The following is an 8,220-nucleotide window of genomic DNA, read 5'->3' on the forward strand; positions in this document are numbered from 1 at the left end:
GCACTGGGAACAAGGTAAGAACTTAATGATGGTTTTTATGGACATCGAGAAGGCCTACGACAGTGTGCCTAGGGAGATAATCTGGGAATGCCTAGAAGGTATAGGTGTGGCAAATTCCCTGACTGATAAAGTACAGATGTTGTATCAAAAGTTCTTAAGCTGTGTCCAAGTAGGGGAGGGAAAATCAGATTGGTTTGAAACCAAAAGAGGAGTCTATCAGGGAAGTGCCTTGTCACCACTCCTGTTCATCATTGTCATGGATCAGATCATAAAACCCATCAAAGAACATTCCAAAGAGCCTAACACTCTGATATTTGCAGATGATATTCTAATATGGGCAGAAAATGGAGCAGAAGTATAAGAGAAACTAAATCTCTGGAATTGATTATTTAAACCATGTCGGTTAATCCTGTCCGTATTTACTTATATTCAAATTTCTATAGAGCACTTTCCCTCCTTGTCAATACTTAACATATTTTCTTAGACTTAATTACCGTACATGTTTCGAGAGCTAACAACTCTCTTCTTCTTAATCTTTGGACTTGGTGCATTAGTACAAATATACTTATCAACAGAATATATAAATCTTGAGAAAGTTTTTTTGTTGCTATTTGCTTTACGTCGCACCGACACAGATAGGTCTTATAACGACAATGGGACAGGAAAGGCCTAGGAATGGGAAGGAAGCGGCCGTGTCCTTAATTAAGGTACAGCCCCAGTATTTGCCTGGTCTGAAAATGGGAAAACACGGAAAAACATCTTCAGGGCTACCGACAGTGGGGGTTCGAACCCACTATCTCCCGGACACAAACTCACAGCTGCGTGACCCTAACCGCACGGCCAACTCGCCCGGTTTGAGATTGTTAAGATATTTCTTTGTGTTTCAACTTTTACTTACTTACAATTTCATTTATTACAAACGTTAAAATAGAAATTTTCAAATCTTAAATGAATAAAATCTATTAAATTAGTCACTATATGCTAAAATTTTAAATCTGCTCTGCTCTTGGAACTTACGTCCTTATTTACCGGTACTTCTAGAAAAAGAAATAAAATGTTTCTTTGTGTCTAAATTTACCTTTACTTTGTAATTTAGTAAAAAGCATTAAATAGAATATTCAATTCGTAAAATAAATAAATAACACCTATTAAGTTAGTCACTATGTTGAACTTAAAATACTTTCTGCTCTCTTCTTAAAACTTTTTCCTTTCCTGAAGTCTGCTATATTTCTGAGATCTCTCACATAAATCGGAATTTCCTCCTCTTAATCCCGTCCGACCATTTTAACCGTCCTAATTCAATAGATTTCATTCATTTATGATTTGAAGATTTATATTTTAAAGCTTGTAATAAATCACATAGTAAGTAAGTAAAAGTTGAAACACAAAGAAATATTTCAACAATTCCAAGATAAGTATATTTGTACCAATGTACCGTGTCCAAAGATTGATATTTTGACACCGCTGATAGCTCTCGAAACATGTAGCCTACGGTAATTAAGTATAAGAAAATATGTCAAGCATTGACAAGGTGGGAAAGTGTTCTGTATAAATTTGAAATCTCTGATATAACAAGTTTAAAGAATATGGACTTAACATCAGTAAAACAAAAACTGTTGAAATGACTGTTGTGTGTGTCCTCCGCGCCTACAAACTCCGCAGCCCGCCCGACACATGGATGTTTCCAGAGACCACGAGGCAGACTGCAGTGCGCTGAAGTGATCATCTGTGACGTCAGCCAGCGCTATAAAAGGAGCAACATTTCTCACCTTTCCAGGACTACCACAGTGTCCAACGACCAGACTACACCGCAAGTGAGACACGGAGGCACCCTCTTAAAAATGTGTTCTGAATAGGTGGACTGATTCCTAGCCGTGAGGTTTCACCTCTGGACATTGCCTCATTCATCCTGCATCCCGTAGCCACGTCGAGCACCCATCCAAGCATTCTGCTACTCACTCAAGTCCCCTACAGTGCTCCGACTCCAATCATAACATTCTGCTATATATGAACATTGGACGCAAGTTCCTTGCAAGTTATATGCCTCCTGTTAGCACTCTGCTAATACGAACTCTCTCTACAAGTTCCACTTGTTATTATACATGACCGATAGTTTTTCGACTATCAAGAACATTCTCTCATTTGAACAGGCTGTCTCATCAAGACAAGATTGAATGTATATAGGAATCTCAAATGTAAATATTATTCAGGCCCTCAGCCTACTGCTTTATATTAACATTAAACGTGTGCAACTCAACAAGCTTCAAGAAAAGTTTCGTTCTATTTCATGTACATATTGTATAAATGTGTTGAAGCAATAAACTTTTATGTTGTGCCTTGTATACAACAATGACTATCAATAGGTAAGGCACAGATCCAAACTCTGTTACAGTCTGTTCCTAACTTCAAATACCTTGGAAGTATAATTTCAAAAGATAACACAGTAAACCAAGAAATACTTAATAAGACTCAAAAATCTTCTCAATTTTATTTTCAAGTGAGAAATCTACTCTGGGAATTTAAAATACCACAGAAAGCAAAATTGGCTATGTTTTATACCAACTTCATTACAATCCTTACGTATAGACTCCAAAAATTTGCCCTGCATAACAAGGGGAAAATAGTAAAATCCAGTTGACAGAAATGAAATTCGTCAGAACAATGAACCAAAAGATCAGGAAGGACAGGATTAGAACTGAAGCAAACATGAAGGAGGCTGGCATCAAAATACCTGTTACCGAGCTTTTAGAAAGAAGCATGCTACAATGGTTTTGACATGTTATGAGGATGGACAGAACGAGAATAGCAAGGAATCACTTTGACAGAGAAGTGAAAGGGGAGAGGCCAGTTGGGAGGTCAAGGAATCAATGGATAGACACAATGAAATCGGAGGTCGGCAAAAGGAATGCCAAGTGGTTGGACATAGAGGAACAGAAACTATACTTTGACATGAGGAAGTGGCAGGCATTTGTACACCACACCCAGGAAGCTGTAAGTTGATGATGATGATGATTATTATTATTATTATTATTATTATTATTATTATTATTATTATTATTATTATTGATACGGGGTTACCCGTGGAGCAGAAAGAGGTTAAAGAAGGTGCCGGGGTGAATAGGTCCAACTCCAATATCAAAATTAATTTAAAACTTAAACTGAAGGTTATATTTTCAGAACTTCAAACTTAACAATTTTTTTATGACAATATTACAGGTACAAGTAGCAATCATTAAACAAGATTGGGAAAATTCCAAGTTTCAGAACCTTAATACTTCAGGCCTTAAGCAACTAGTTTTACAATTCCGGAGATACCGGATTCAGTTTATACAAAACTGGGAACCATTAAGTCAAGGGCAGAAATCCCCCAAATCAAGAGCACTCGCTCCTAAAATTACAATATCTAGCCTTTCAAAGGCACTCTTTAATCTTACAAAAACTTTGAAAAAGAGCAAACAGGCTCTCAGTATCTTCTAGCCTAATCAACGCAATATCAGAAAATTACAATCACTTGCACAACTTACAAATTGAAAGATAATGTTATGCAGGGGTATCTAGTACCCAACCTACAGGGCCTTGACGAAAAAGAACAAGTTATATTAACGGCCTGAACACAAACTGAGTGGAGGCGTACATTGCCCTCCCAGATAATGAAACATTAAAACCTATAGGGCTCTCGGCCGATGAAGCAGGGGCTATTCCCAAACTACTTAAGGTGGCATGAATGGAAAAAACTTTAATACATTACAGGAACGAAAGGTTGTGAAAACGTAACCACCTCAAACCAAGATGAAAGGGGAGCTCGAGAGGGTACATCACTCTCTATCCCCGGTTTCCAGTTAAAGATTTTATGAAGGTTTTTACATTAGCCGGAAGAAAGTTACATTTTAGAAAAGCTTGTTACATCACTAAAGAGTCGGACCTTTCTCTCGGGTTAAACTGCGGAGGTAGCAAGAAAGAAAGAAGTTATGTGTCCATTACCTTGTAGATGTTCTGTTGACCGATGAAGGAGGCCGCCCGCCTCCCGCTTTGACACACACACTCAGTGAGATGACGATCAATTGGCCAAGAAACGAGAAAAACGGCAGTTTATAAACCCTCAGGGAAGGTTCTAGATCATTCAAGATTAAACTAGCCACACCCTCTCAATTTTATTGGATAAATTCAAAAGTTACACTTAGAATCGAACAAGAAGCCTGTGATAGGTTGGAGGTTAAATACAGAAATTAGGGATTGGCTAGATTCAAAACTGGCGGAAAGAAACAGGAAATATTGCCAACCCAAAAATAAATGAACATCATTCAGTTACAAAAACCTAGAAATACAAAACTTCTTTAAATTATAACTTCTTACACCTCGCACCAGGGTGTATGATCATAGTTTTTAGTAGTGTCATCTGTGGAAGACTGTCCAAACTTCTTGATGAATGTCAAACAAAACAAGTAGAAATTCACTCAGGTTAGGAAACTGCACAATAACAAAATTACTAAATATTTTAGTGGTGACATTTTCTGATTAAAGATCTAAGTTGGTGTAGTTTCAGTTTCACTGATTTACCAATAGAGGAGTTCATTTAGGCGCAAGTTTTGAATGCGCGGCGTTGAGGTGTACCTCCTGGTACAATTATTATTATTATTATTATTATTATTATTATTATTATTATTACTATTATTATTATTATTATTATTATACCGGGAGGTACAACTCTAAGCCACACATTTAAATCTTGCGCCTAAAAGAACTCCTCTTCTGGAGAAATCGTGAACTTGAAACTAGACCTACTTCATCTTTTACTCAGAACATGTCACTACAGAAATCTAATGAAATTTTGTTATTTTCAAGTTTCGTGTACTGTGTGAATTTCTACTTGTTTTGTTTGCCCTTCATCAAGTAGTTTGGACTTTTTCAACAGATGTCACTGCTAATAAACTATGATCATGCACCCTGGTGCGAAGTGGAAGAACTTTGATTTGAAGAAGTTTTGTATTAATAAGTTTGTTTGTTTTTTACTAAATTATGTTCACTCATTTTTTGGGTTGGCAATAGTGATCTTTTCTTTCCGCCAGTTTTGAATTTAGCCAATAATGAATTTCTGTAATTAATTTTCCGCCTATCACAGGCTTCTTCCTCGATTCTGAGTGTCACTTTTGATGTTAACCAATAAAAGCCTATGGGTGTGTCTTGATTATTCGTGAAAAGTCTCGAACTTTCCCCCAGGTTTATAAACTGCGGATTTTCTCGTCTCTTGGCCATTTGATCATCGTCTAACGCTGTGTGTGTGTGCGTGCGTGCGTGCGTGCGTGCGTGTGTGTGTGTGTGTGTGTGTGTGTGTGTGTGTGTGTGTGTGTGTGTGTGTGTGTGTGTGTGTGTGTGTGTGTGTGTGTGTGTCAAGCAGGAGGCGGGAGGCGCCTCTTTCATCAGGCAGCAGTTCTTCAGCAAGGTAATGGCCAATTAACATCTTTATTTCTTACTAGCTCTGCAGTTTAACCCGAAGGGTAGGTCCGAAATTTTAACTATATAACCTAATTTCCTGAAAATGTAATTTCTGCCGGCTTATGTAATAACTTCATACTATCTTTAACTGTGAGTCGGGGATAGAGAGTGATGTACCCTCTCGAGCTCCCCTTCATATTAGTTTGAGGTGACTAGGTTTTGTAACTGGTTTTCTTCCTTCCCGTAAAGTCTTAATTTATTCTTATACGAGTCACCTCCATAGTTTGGGAATAGCCCCTGTTTCATCAGCCTAGTGCCGCTTAGGTTTTAAGAATGCTTATTTAGGAGTGCAAGTACTCGCCTCCATTCAATTTGAGTTTCGGGCCATTTTCTTAACCTGTTATTTTCCGCAACGGCCCAATAGGTTGGGTACTAGGTACCCCTGTTTTAAATTTTGTAAGTTGTGCCTTGGTGGCAAGTGATGCTAATTTTCTAATATTGCCTTGAATAAGCTTGGAAAGCTGAGAATACGCAGCTCTTTTTCATGTGTTTTAAAAGTGCCTCTGGGAGGCTTAACATTGCCATTTTGGGAGCAAGTGCTCCAGGTATTAGGGAATTTCTGCCTTTTTGTCAATTTATGCTCCTCCGTAAAGTTTGAGCTGGAAGCTCAAAAAAATTGTAAAACTAGGGGCTTATCGCCCAAGTGTGTTAAAGTTTTGAAATCTGGATTTTTCTAAGTCTTATTTCTAAATTGCTATGTCATTGTTATATCACTAAAGTGGTTAATTTTGTTGTTTTTTTTAATATAACCTTCAGTTAAGTTTTTAAAATACTTTCTTTGACATTGTAGTTAGACCCATTCACCCCGGTACCTTCTTTCACCTCTGCGTTCCACGGGTAACCCCGTTATTATTATTATTATTATTATTATTATTATTATTATTATTATTATTATTATTATATCACCATCTAGGAGGCCTGACTCCCCTTTCAACTGTTAGAATATGTTCAATAGAATTATTCAACAAGATGCTCCTTGGGTTTATGCCATGAGAGATTGAGACAAAGTTAGAATTTTCTCAGTTCAATCGTCATATAATCAAAAGGTGGCTGGTATAGTCAAAGAATACATAAAACATTATTAATTAAATATTTATAAATGAGAGAAGCTGTTTTCTAAATTCATTTTAAAATTCAAAGTATATTTCTATTCAAAGTACGTTTGATTTGATGGTACCGGTAAGTTAAAGGAAATGTATTTGTTCATACTCGTATTGTTGAAAGCGCCACACAATATTTAATTTTTATGGAACAATAGCTTACACTTCAGCACTGTGTTGTTAACTATGTGCTTTTAACACTTACACTCAAAAATAGTCTTAAAAGCAGCACAAGCACTAAGTCACTGAATGCCAAACTCTCAGTACAATAGCATACATCTCACTGATTCTTACTGGTCATTGTGAATGATGTTACGAATTGATGTTAGTACATATTTCACATGAACCGTCGAGTTGCATGCCGATCACTTTAGACGTTGGTTTGCGCTTTCAACGATCTCACTAGCATTGTACATTCCAAGCCTTGATGTTCATTGTTAGTTTATCTAATTATGTTTCATATTGTATTTCTTTTTCAGGTTCAAGAGACACTTGAGCTTCCTGTAATTCCCCTGATCTGCTCTCCTGAAACAAAGATATGGACCAATTATTATCTCATCCATAGAGTGGTAATTTCAGCAATAACAAAGGATCATCAAGCTAAAATTCACTGTTGTGCAAATCGGTGTTCTTCAGCACTTAACTGGAAGTCTTAAGATGCAGTTTTCTCATTCTCGTAAGTTTAGGAAGAGAATAAAAGTGATCCGTATACAATGAAAGCGTGTTACCTAGAAATTCATGTATTCAGGAAACAGTGCACAAGAATGAGTTGAATAATTTTGTAATTTGTGATTTGTTTTGTGGTCTCGTGGTGTAAGAAAACTTACTCTAAAGACTGTCAGTTATGTTATGATTCCCAATCAAAATTCTCAGAAACACATCGCACTAGTACGTAAATTTCACTCGTTTTCAGAAGCACTGAATATACAAAAGACAACGTTTCACATATCATTGGCACTATCAGCTAAATTGCCCAGTGCTAAATCTATGGATAATCAAACTCGTTCAGTGAAAATAAACAACAAAATTCCTCTTCAGACTTGTGCTGTTTTAAAATTAATTTTTTTGCTTATCAACTTCAAGTAATTCTTCAGAACAGATCATTAAAATATTTCAAAAATTGTACTTCTGGTGCAGTTCCACAGATGAAATATTGCATAATGAAAATAATGCTTAAAACTGCTTAATGTAATGATATCTGTATTTTAAGCTTATGTAAATAAAAGTACATATAATGTGGATGTAAAATGTTATCAAAACAAATCGTACAACTAACGTACTCCTTGCAGTATTAACAGTGATCTAACTTCCATCAGTGTTTGTTAAAAAAATATTTGAACAGTAGAAGAAAAAGAAATAATATTCTGTACATATGGTATCAACAACAATAACGTTTCATATTGATGAAATATATATACTTACAGACTAGATAGGATCACTTAGTAACCTTTCAGTCTGTTGAAGCTCATCCTTCTTTATCTACTGGCAGAACAGACTTGTTTTGGCAAATCTATACATTGAAAAAATGATGAAAACTAAAGCGAGTCTGTCCGGCCATTCTATCCGGTTAATTTCCTTCATTTTTAAACTGAAAGGTATCCATGCACAGATTTGTCATCAGGTACTA

The 8,220-nt window shown here is 36.4% G+C and overlaps 1 protein-coding gene across 1 annotated transcript in view; it reads left to right on the forward strand.

Moving 5' to 3' along the window:
• The window catches only part of Dop2R (dopamine D2-like receptor), a 112,406-nt gene extending 104,488 nt beyond the window's left edge, over nt 1-7,918 (forward strand). The window contains exon 8 of the mRNA XM_067155380.2: nt 7,073-7,918. The gene's annotated coding sequence lies outside the window, so the exon portion shown is untranslated. The remainder of the gene's footprint in view (nt 1-7,072) is intronic.
• Nucleotides 7,919-8,220: the final 302 nt, after the last annotated feature.

The sequence above is a fragment of the Anabrus simplex genome, chromosome 11 (genome assembly GCF_040414725.1).
Source record: "Anabrus simplex isolate iqAnaSimp1 chromosome 11, ASM4041472v1, whole genome shotgun sequence".
Taxonomy (NCBI): Eukaryota; Metazoa; Arthropoda; class Insecta; order Orthoptera; family Tettigoniidae; genus Anabrus; species Anabrus simplex.